Source organism: Lissotriton helveticus, chromosome 7 (assembly GCF_964261635.1).
Source record: "Lissotriton helveticus chromosome 7, aLisHel1.1, whole genome shotgun sequence".
Lineage (NCBI taxonomy): Eukaryota > Metazoa > Chordata > Amphibia > Caudata > Salamandridae > Lissotriton > Lissotriton helveticus.
The window spans coordinates 228150167-228162275 of record NC_136068.1 but is presented as its reverse complement, the minus strand read 5'-3'; the positions used below and the strand labels follow the sequence as shown (position 1 = coordinate 228162275).

The 12109-nt window shown below is 45.0% G+C and overlaps 1 protein-coding gene across 1 annotated transcript in view; it reads left to right on the top strand.

The window, feature by feature from the left end:
• The window catches only part of MIMS2 (mitochondrial inner membrane scaffold 2), a 137445-nt gene that overhangs the window by 41038 nt on the left and 84298 nt on the right, over positions 1–12109 (top strand). The window lies entirely within an intron of this gene.

The window sequence follows — 12109 nt, the reverse complement described above, 5'->3', positions numbered from 1 at the left end:
TTAAAAGCCGGCCATCTTTTCACTCTGACGGTTTTCGCTAGCCTTGAAAAAGTAGGAAACGCTGATAAATACAGAACTAGTGAAAATGTCAGTTTTACATGGGAGCAATTAAAAATTGCCTTGTAATTGGAATGGTGTAGGTACAGAACACCGCCTGCTTCAGCACTTTACCCCCTGTTGTCTTTTCAATGTATACTTGGATGATTAAATTCTGGATACATAGCGCTGCTGTGGGTAATACTTGCAGGTGTGCGGGACACAGAAAACAACCCATCTGGTGCCTAAATTACACAGCTTAAAACTGAAAAACCTGGATTCAGCTCCAGCTTCCCTTCTTGACCAAAATCTAATACGTGAGTGCAGGGTGTGCGCTGTACCAAAACCTCTTGTGTTTGTTTTAATACGTATGTTGCTCTGTTTTTAATAATGATCTAGGCCACATAAGGGGTACACATGACAAGTGAGCTGAGCCTTAGTAGTAACACCGTCATTATGGTGGCAGCAAGAATGTTCCTCAGTTTGTTTTTTTTTTAATGATCACGTTTTCAATAAATATTTATCGATGCAGAGATACAATCTCGTGTGTTACAGAAATAGGCTTTTTGAATTTTGAAGACATCTTGCCATATCCTAAATGATGTTTGTTGTACAAATTCCGTGCCAAATCTTTTCAGGGCTCAGTTTCTGCACAGGCTCTTTGAGTCACTGGGTGGCACTTGGCTTGACTCTGGCTCTGCTCTCCCTGTTAATTTGTCGGCTGCCTCACCTTTAATAATACAGTAGAGGGCGCTCTGACTGTGGTGAGCAAGGTTATAGAAGGTGTTTGACTCTGACCGTTAAGTGCGTTTATCAGACCCCCCCTGCTTTACGAAGTAACAGCGTATTGTGACATACCAAAGAACACAGGCATGCATGGCTGCTTGGGCGCCTTTCCAGATGGTGACAAGATCATTGCAATTCAATAAAGATAGCTCAGTTGGTTAAGGCGCCTACAGCCCAGCAGTGCATTTTGTTTTTTTGCAGACAGCAGGATTAAATCTCAGTTGATTTATCCTTTGAACTTTCCTAAATAAACTGATGAGACAGTAATATGATTATCAGTAATACTACGAATTCTCAAGCTAACTGAATTAGCTCATGTTGCATCAGTAATCGATGTATATTACTGAATTCGATTTTATTCGCATTGGTAATCTATCCGTTATCATGCTGAGATTTTACTCTTTGTAGCAACAACTGTATTTTGGCTACTGTTAAGGCTAAACAGTGGAAAATCTTAAGGCCCTTCTTATGGGTACGGCGGTCCTGGACCTCCGTAATAGCGGTGGTGGTCTGACCACTACTACGGCGGGTCTGCCCGCCATATTATGAGGATGGCGGTGGGACCACCACAAGGAATCAGTTGGGTTTAACGACACCCAGTGGCTGTCTGAAAATGACCTTAATATAGGTTGGCGGTGCTGGAACAGCCAAGCATATTACGACTGTTAGACTTGGGCCTTAGGGCAGGTTCACCCCTAATCTGTTTGCCTTTATTTGTGACCCTGTGTAGTGATTTTTGGGTCTTGGCGCACTTTTTCCCTGTGTCCCAGAGTGAAAGAGCGTGCGTGTAGTATGGCTGGCCTGCCCTCCCATAGGAATGCATGGGGAATGTGTGTGCCCTGGTAGTTCCTGATGTGTGGGGAGTGCAGGCTCGAGTTTAGTATGTATGAACTCGTGAGAGTGAATGCTGCAAGATGGTGTCTGCGGCATGTATGTGTCTAGAAGGGAAGTGCTACTTCTGGACATTGATGTATGTGTGCAGTGAGGATGGTGGAGCGTGATTGGCTGGAGCTGGCTGGCATGCCAGGCTCCAGGAAGTCTGGATGGGTCTGCCCGGTGGTGAGTGTGAGATCAGCATGAGTGATGTGTGGGAGGAGTAGATCTGTGTCCTGGATGGGCTGGGTTTTTCCCCACACAATGCTGGCTCCGCCCCCCTGTGGTTTGTCTAATGACCCAAGCCTCCCCAGTGAATGAAAGGGGTGGTTGGGCCATCAAGGGTACTCCCAAGCCAGCTGCAACTGGTTTTCCACCCACCCTGCACCTCCTAACAAAGGAATTCTCTGTATAAATATGGGGCTGTGTCCCCACAGAAATGGTTCTACTTGTGGATCCTTGCCAGAGGGGGCTGCTGCTGCTGCTGGGGCCAAGAGGACCGCCACTTGGCTTGTCTCCCTGCCTGGAGACCCAGTGTGCTGGCTCTGGCCCTGCCCTGCCCCTCTGCCTGCCTCCAGTCCCTGCTGGAGCTTTTGCTTTGCTTAGAGTGCCTGGAGGCGCTCTTATTTGATTTATAGCGCTAGGAGCGCTTTCCTGGTGCCCCAGCGCTCAATAGCGCTTTGCTGATATTTCTAGCGCTAGGAGCGCTTTTCTTTAGCCCTAAGCGCTGGGTGCGCTTTATTTCTATTATAGCGCTTTGGAGCGCTTTTGCCGCTTTTTGGCATTAGCGAGTGCCACCTCGCTTGACTTTTGATTTTGAGCGCCGGTGCCCACCCGGCATTGCCCGTTGTTGGATTTTGTAAATACCTCGAGGGAGCCCACTCCTCGGGTACTGGGAGCCCGCCTGCCTACCTGGAACGGGCCGCCGCGCTGCCCGCGACGACCCGGAAGTGTTCTGGCCGACCGGCCAATCGCAGCGCGGCCCCTAAGAGGCCGACCGGAAGTCCCGCCTCCGCAACCAGGCAGCGAGGAGAGAGGCGCCGCCAGCGAGGCTCCGAGGAAGAGGAGCCCCGCGCTGCAGAGGAGGAGAGCCGGCAGTGTTCCTGCCCCCGCAGCACCAGCGAGATACCGGTGAGTGCGGGGACAGGGTCCTTTGTTCGTCGAGCGGCCCCGATTGGCAGAGGGCCGCTCCAACGCTGCTGCATTTCTCTAGGGAGCCCCGAGGCTCCGTGGGCATTCCTATTGATCCTGAGTCCCCCGTGAGGGACTCCAACGCCCCCATTTGTGTTGGCGAGCCTGCAAGGCTCCCGGGGCCCCTTTGTTCATTTAGAGCCCAGCGAGGCTCCTTGCCCCCATCGTGATTTAGAGCCCTGAGAGAGGCTCTGGGGCATTGTTGATTATTTTAAGAGCGCTGGAGCTCTAATTTGCACATTTTGCTTTGTGAGCCCCTGAGAGGCTCTAGGGGGACACAGGCAGCTAGTTGGTTGTAGCCCCGAGGCTCCCACGCTGTGTCTCCCCACTGTGTTCTTGAGCCCTCCTGGCTCCAACGTTGCCAGTTCATATTCACAACTGTCCAGCACTTAGTGGACAGTTGCTACGTTTAGGCTTTGTGTTCTGTGCTGCCTGTGCAGACCCCCTGACACTGAGACTCAGGGCATTCAGCCCCTTTCGAGGCCAGTTGGCCTGAGGGACATTTCTAATGTTGTGCCATGTGCACCCTGCGCAATTTATGATTCCTGCCTATTTGATTTCTGCGCAAATGTTCTACCTGCACCTCTGAATGTGTTTTAATGGTTCATGTGCAATTCTTGTTTGTTATTACCTTTGCTAAAAGTGACCTGCTTAGGTAATTCTTTGTTCCTTTGTTCCCCTTTGCTAAAAGTGACCTGCTTAGGTGATTCTTTATGTTTTTATTCCCCTTTGCTAAAAGTGACCTGCTTAGAGGAATGTTTGTTTTTACCTTTGCTAAAAGTGACCTGCTTAGGTAATTGTTTATGTTTTATCCCCTTTGCTAAAAGTGACCTGCTTAGAGGATTGTTTATGTCATTACCTTTGCTAAAAGTGACCTGCTTAGGTAATGCCTTGTTCTTTTATTTCCCTTTGCTAAAAGTGACCTGCTTAGAGGAATGTTGATGTTTTATTGCCTTTGCTAAATGTTACTTGCCTAGGTGATTATTTTAGGTTTCCTTCCCTTTGCTAAAAGTGACCTGCTTAGGTGATAGGTTTTCCTTCCATAGGTCCTGATGATAAGGTCCTAGTTCCCTGCGTGATTTCCCTACAGTGTTTAGGGTGGCGTAGGAGGTATTTTCCCTTTACCAGTAGGTACTGGTTGTATGCTACATTTTCTATTTCTGTGTTACAGTCATTGTATGTTGATGTGCTAAAGTGTTATACCTACTAATATTATTTCTAAAAAGTGCATACCCCTGACAGTGGTCCAGGTGGCCCTGTCCTGTACATAATCCCTTGTAAATCTTGCCCGTGCCTGTTGGCACATTGTAAAGTTGTGTGTTATCTAATGTGTTTTTTACTATAATACAAAGGCTATTTTTATATAACCTTGTGTGGAGTTTCCTTTGTGGTGGGCCTTTGGTTGTTGTCGCTGGGGTGCGCGCGCAAACGCTTTACACATCGCCTCTGAGATTAGCCTTGCTGCTCGCGCCACGTTACCTAGAGGGTGAGCGGGGGTTATCTTGGTGTGTGACTCCCTTGCCCTGACCTTAGAAATGGTGGTCTCTGACTGACCTTGGCGCAAGCCTTGGCCAGCCAGAGGTCCCGTTTCTAACAACGACCTTCATATCTACTGCCCTTTTATAACCGGGATCCCGCCTTGAAAAGGATGGCTAACATGCAGGCAAGGGGGCCTAACAGGGCCTCCAGCCGAATCTAGGCGGGAGAGGCACATATTGTCCCCCTTTGGAATTGCACTTGTTCCTGCTTGGTGTGGCATGCATAACATGGTGCATGCCACACCATGCAGGAATGTTTAGTAGGCAGCGGTCTGCTCGTGAGGCTCTCCTATGAGTCTAACAGACTGCTGCCATGACTCCACCACACCACTCGCCCGCCCACCCTGTATTCAAGTCGTAGTCCGGCGCGCCGGCTCCCCACAGGCTTGGCAGTCTTCCTGTGACTGCAGCGGTGGGTGGCAGTCCCCTTAGAAGACTCCCAAACTCGTAATAAGGCCCGTAATAATTGATTAAACTCTGTTGTCACCCCTTAAAACTGCCACACAGCTGCGTAGATTAGTTATGCCAATATCTGGTGTGTAGAAAAGGGCAGATCGCAGCATTGTCTCTGGTCTTTTTATTTTGAGATTAGTGTCTCAGTTTCTGCCACTATGTGGCAAAGCCAATAGGTCTCACCTACAATACCTATTGGAAAAGCTAAAAGCATGAATACACTGTTAAAAAAAAAAATAGGAGCATGAAGCTCAGGATGGGGAGAGAAGCCTAGCATGAGAGATCAATTCTGAGCTTGGGTTGGAGTAGCACTCAAGCGAGAACTCCACGGGATAGTCTTAGGTTGAGTTGTCTCTTTCATTTTTTATAGAAACCCCTGACGAAGAGCGTAAATTGTTTGAAATGCATTGGGTTCACAGATATTGTGTTCACTCCATAGTTTATTCACTTGTGAAAGACGTACCATTGTACAAAGCCAAATACAGGCATACAGCTGGTGTTTAAAAGTTGAAAAAAATCATGCAGGTGCAACCACACCGTCTCCGTAGTGATGATATGAAGAAGGTTATTTAAAGAATTTGGATTAATACATGGTGTCATCTGTTTACTGAAGATTAGTTGGTGAAACTGGTTACTTAAGGGACATTTCCCACTTTCCGCAGTGCGACAGTATAGAGCACGAGAAGCGTGCTCTGTTTTGTTTAATGTTAACACTTTCTAAAAGTGCCATTTCTAAAATAGTAATGTTAAATCATCTTTGCTTGTAACATTTTATGGATCAATACCATTTCAAAGGTATGAAACATGTTCCAGCTACAACTTTCTAATCAGAAATTAGAGCTTAAAAGTGTATTGAGAAATTCCCAATGCAAACCTATGAGCGGGGTGGGCCTCACAGTAGTGAAAAATGAATTTGGGTGTTTGTCATTACCAGGGCATGTAAAACATAAAAGTACATCTCCTGTGTTTTACTTACACAGCACACTGTACTTGGGGCTAATTAGGGCCTACCTTAGGAGTGGCATGTGTAGTAAAAGGAGAGTTTGAGTCTTGGCAAGTGGTTTTAAATGCCAAGTGGAAGGGGCAATAAACTGTGCACACAGGCCTTGCTGTAGCAGGCCTGAGACCAGTTTGAAAGGCTACTTGTGAGGGTGGCTCAACCAGTGCTCCAAGTTCACTAGTAGCATTTTGATTTCAGGCTCTGGGTATAACATATACCACTTTACATGGGACTTATAAGTAAACTAAATATGCCAACTGTGTATACACCAAAATTACCATGTTTAGGGGAGAAGCACGTGCACTTTAGCACTGGGCAGCAGGGGTAAACTGCTCAGTCTTAAGGCTCACAAAAAGTTACAGCAAAAAGAGGATCCAAACTAAACAATTTAGTTGCCATGTTATCTCCCAGAAAGCATTGCTAATGAATGATCGTGGCACAGATAAGTGCTCTTTACCTGAAACACCTGGCCACCAAAGCAGTGTTCAGTTTTTTTTTTTTTTTTGGGAAGCAGTGCTCCCTGAGAGGGACTTGTTTTACTGCTCGAGTTTCTTTCACATCTTTGCTGTTTAGCTGCCATCAGGATTTATTTGGATTCTCATGACCACCACTTTAAAACCAGATGCAAACACCTGACGCAAAACAACATTTGTGCCTGTAGGCATGTGATGTTCATCCTTTGAACATCTTGGTGTGAAAAAATGGGAACAGTTATACGAAGAGTATTCTTGTGCAAATTTTGCACATGATACTAATCCGATTCTCCTTTACGAGCGAGCACACTGTCCTTAATATAGTTATAAACGAGCCTACCTACTCTTGGTTTGTATGTTCAATACCTTTGACTGTGGGGGACATCCAGCGGTCTAATCTTGCTCTTTGTCTCGACTAGTCCATCAATGACTTGCATTCCATGTTACGATTTTCAAAATTGTTATGTCTGTTTATTCCTTTTCTTTTTGTTATTCATTGTTACGTTATGAAGCTGGTTGTCATTATGAGCATCCGAGAACTTTGCCACAGAAAAGGAGAGAGTAGTCAGAACATTATGTTTGAGGCTGATCTTACATGCCAGAATCCATAGATATAGCTTTATGCTGAAATATCTGCTTCAGATTTGATAACTTGGTTAGAAACCAGGAGTGCCTCCTGCTATCCACCCTCTTCCACACTCATCCTTTGATCACCACCTCCATCCAAGCTCCCTTTGCTGTCTACAACCCTCTGGCGCTCACGGTCTCCTTCACACACCACCTGTGCTCCTCTGCTGATTACTTTGCTAGAAGATCACTCTTGTCGTATGTTATGTCAGCTACATTTTCTCTTGCAACTTGAATGCTGTAGTTCACAAATGGAATAGGCAAGGCACAATACTAACGTATAACTATTTAGAAACTGGTTATCTCTCCAGGTCCGTGTGTTTCTCTTGTCAGATGTGCTGGAGTTATGGACTTTTATGTATGGAGATAAAATAGATTGCTTGCAAGAGACCTCTTGCAGTGATTTAAGGTGCTGCAAGCATGCACGTGTCTTACTCGGGCAGTGCTGAAATTGGAAAAACTTTGCTCTGGAAACCCATAAATTGGGGGTCAAGGTGTGGCACCAGGACGGGTTGGAGTCATGAGAGTCAAAGTTGTGAAAAGCAGTCTGACGGTCAACTTAGTTAGGGCTTTTTTTCTCAAAAACTCTGCTGCAAAGAAATGGATATCAAGGACAAACCTGACAGTAAATCTGTTCAGGCTTAAATGGTTGCAAAGTCTAAATGATGAAATATCTTCTGGGCTTAATGCACCTACTATAGAGAGCTTCTTGTTCCCTGTAAATCTCCAGGGAAGAATATTAATGGTAAGCTCACTCTGGTGGTTAATGCACTTGCTGGATTGATCTGTATTTTGTCTAGTCACAGTTTTGACTCATAAAGTCGCGTAGAGGGTTAACGTTTCTTCTGCAAAGCACATCGTGTAATTTTCAGATCACAGATTTGAATCTCATATAGAGAGGTAAGTGGGTTACTGCTTTGCTTTTGATGCAGAGATCATTTTGTTACTTGCAGTTCATGAATTGCAATCCTTCTAATAATGCACTGTGAGCATGAACCGGCCTCCAGTACCTGCATGCAAAGGGCAGGGCATAGAATTAGAACCGTAATGGTTTTATTTCTCAGTCTGTTATGATAAGACTGCTAAAAAGGGATTTCTCTGGGTAGTAATAACATTTTATTCGTGCATACAATCCCAAGCACTGTTACGTTTTAAATCCTGACTTTGTATTTCTTTCGCCCATGCACTCTTAACATAGAATAATAATAATAATATGGAAGCTTATGAAGCGCCTGGTTACGCACACCGGCGTGTCCCCGCGCTACGATGAATAAGAGCTACAGACTTTCAGCTATGCTCTCTGCGCATAGATTATTGAAGGAACAGATGTGTTTTAAGTTTTCTTCTGAACCTGGCCTCCAATGGTTCCAAACGGAGCTCAAGCGGGAGTTTGTTCCAACTCCTTGCTGATAATCCCTACCAGTAAAGATGAGTGACACCTATACCATGACACCCGCATTGGCTTATGTAAGTATCATCCTGTACATTGATTTTCTCACTTTTTATTATATATTGTCCATGTATAATGTAAGTGAGATGTAAAGCACTTTTACACCCTACAATAGGATGAATTGTGTTATTTAAATTCTTATCCCCCTAAATACTCTTTCAGAATCATGCATTTGACATTCTTACAGTGCATGTATATTTATGGGGGTTGCACAAGGTTTCTCTTAACCGCATGCGCGCTAGCGGTTTTCTCACTGCGCGCTGCGTTTTTGAAAAAGCCGCGTTACATGACGAGCTGAGCTCGTCATGAGCGTGCGAGCGGCACAACTCATGACGAGCTCGGGCGCGGAAGGGGTTAAGTAAGTGTGAAGTGATGCGTTTTGGGACTTTGTTTTTCCTCCATTACATTTGCGTTTACATGTTGGACTCCAGATAGCTCCCAGCCAGGATTCTACTCGAACAAAAGGAGGGCTGATGGCACTTTAAATTCAGCCTTTGTTTTGGAACCAGCTCGAAGAGAAAATAAATTTTAAAAAAATTAACATGCCTGAACATTGGTGCTCCGAGCAGAATGCAGACAACGTGTTAGAGGTGCTGATTTGTGTCCTGGTGATGGCAAATGACACCCGGACCAATTAAGGATATTTCATTGGGCCAGACAGATCGCCGATCTGACTCAATAATAGCTGCCGGATCAGGGATCCTGCTGGTTCCCCCTTCATGCCAGCTCTGTACTCGAGGACCTCGAAGAATGGCTAAAGGTACAGCAGCTTGCATCTGGAAAGTGCAGATTTCAGCTTTTCAAGGGCACGCAAATGACCCCCTTTTTCAGAAAGCGAGAAATACTGGCTTTTGCCAATGTTTGCTTAAATATAGTTTTATTTTACTCTTATTAAGTGTGCCTACTTTATTGCTAGCCTACGCACATCAGTCCCACGTTTTTCCCCTGCTGCGTCACTGACGTGACCTTGGCCTTTCGATTCAATAGAAGGGGAGAGTAAATATTCTCGGAGTACTTCTGCGTTTTCACCTTTTTTCATGTACTAAAAGGTCTCCATATCCGGCTCTTCTCATTCTAATTAGGTGGTCTGCAAGCTGGCCTTGTAACGACGGCCTTTACTGAAATCACACCATAGTGTTTTTTCCTTTCTCTCCAAAGCCTGCGCGTCACAGCATTTCTGTGACCTCTATTGCACCTGATGACCGGTATTGCAGCTTAATGCCATTGTGTCCTTCAGCTGTTTGAAACTGCCTTTCCTTTTACCGCTGTGTTCCTTTGTACCCACAGCTCAATTAAGTGGCACGACTCAGTAGAATAACTGGGTTACAGACGCACAAAGTTCAGACACAGTTGATGCTTTAGGGTTCTCAATAACCAGGCTTCAGATCACATACATTTAACAGCTCACTGGTGGCAACACTCTTGCAGTCTGCAAAACAGTTCTATTTTTCTTGAAACAGAAAGTGGTGTTTTGTTTCATTTTCTTTTACTGTTTTGTGTAAAAAAAAAAGAAAAGAAAAGAAAACGACCAAGCTGGCTACAAAAGCCAGTCTCCCTCTCTCACACATGCAGAGCTGCAGTCCACTACTTTGGAGTGTTTGGTTGACTATAATTTGTAATGGCTTTCCACATACAAGGACTAAGAAGCACATGTTATGTATTGTTTTAGTGAATGTTTGAACTGCAGGTATCCCGTACTTTGATGTGCAAGACCTGTAACATGCTTGGATTGGTGTAAACATAAGGGTACTTTGTCATTTGTAGGTCGCAACACACCAGACAGCGCAGCTGCCGGGTTTGCTAAAGACATCTTGGGAACATACAGAAAGTTAACCTAGGAATGCATTCTGCCCTTTGCTTTCCAATGGGGTTGATGTTTGTAACTCACTTTTTCTGGCTTTCTATTTGTTGGCTTTATTTGCTTTAGGCTGTCCAACTTGAGTACGTCCCTCTTGTTGCCCAAACCTTGTTTACTGTGTTGTTCCACAAACTCACTTTCTGGAAACAGGCCTTTAAATCTTGTTCTTTTCTTGTAACAGTTGATGTGATTCCAAAGGCAGGTTTGTATGTCAGGCTGTCTTCCAGGGAGCTTGATGTTTATCTTTCTTTCTCTGGCTTTAAAGTGAGAGGATTTGTGTGACGATCATGCTGGCTAATGGGGGCCTTCTTGAGGAAGGCTGTACAGATGTTTTATTTCTGGAACGCAACAATATTTAAATGCCTGTAAATTAACTGTGCTATCAAATCAATACATTGGGTGACTACCTTTCCACACATTATCATCTGTGTGCTGTATACTTTTATCAGTAAAACTGAATGCTAGTTCAAATGTAATTTTTGTTTCAGTTGAAGATGTGTTGTCTGTAATGGCAGTATGTAACCATAGCATGCATACTTCATGTTACCTCACTCCCGTCTGCTCCGCTCCGTTATTGCACTCTTCTCTGCACCACTCCATGTCTCTGTACTCTACGACTCCACTCCACAATGTGCAACAACCAATGGTGGACCATAATAGCAACACTTCACTGTTCAGTTCCTCTTTTGATTGTCAGAAGGTAATGAGAGATGGTGTGCACATACAACTCCTGAACCTGCCGCTGTTAGGTGCAAACTGCAAAGCAGAATAGAAATTGTATACATGTGGAGAGGTGCACTCCTAAGATGTCTTTTCCAATAATCAAGACTGACAAATTCCTTGTGAGGTAATCCTTTATTTTAAGCGTCATCAAACAACTTGAGCTCCAGCCAACACATTTCGTTCAATATAGATTGAACTTCATCAGGACACAAAGTAGCTGAAAAATAATGGAGATCCTCGATTCCTGGTTTCCCAATTGTTACGAGTGAAGATAAGGAGCAAGATGTGTCAATGTTCCATAGTGTCTTCAGCGACGAAGTGTAACAGGAAAGGTACATAGTACTGCATCCCGTGAGGGCCTCCTTGATAAGGGCCTGTTTCTTAAACCTTGCATACCATGCATAGATATCGCTCCTTCCCGGATCCAAAGTCGGACTAACTCCACTCTACGCCAATGTACTCTACCCCACACTACTATCCACCACTGCACTCTATACCACTCCACGCCACCCTAATCTGCAACACTGCACTCCATGCACACTTCAGTCTAAGCTAGGCTACTGTACTCTAAACCACTGCACTCTAAGCCAATGCACTTTACACCACTTTACTCCAAACCAGTGCACTTTATACTAATCTATTCAGCTCTAAATCACTCTACACTATGGTACTCTTTGCCAGTTTAATCTACTGTAAACCACTGCTCTCTACGCCTCTCTACTCAGTGCCATTGCACTTTGCGCCACTCTACTCTGCTCCACTGCACTCTACGCCAATGCACTCCACACAACTCTACTATACACCACTGAATGAACTCTCTGCCCCTTCATCTCTACCCCAAGCCACGCAAATCTACTCTGCACAACTGCACTCTAAGCCACTTCACTGTACCCTGAAACAATCTACTCTGCCACTACAGTCCATGCCAAGCTATTGGACTCTGCACCACTACACACCATTGCACTCTATGCCACTGCACTCTACACCAATTTACTCAGAACCAATACATTCCACTGCACTCTATGCCAATCTACTCTACCACTGTACTGTACGCCAATATATCCTACCTTATGCCACTGCATTCTACGCCACTCTAAACCA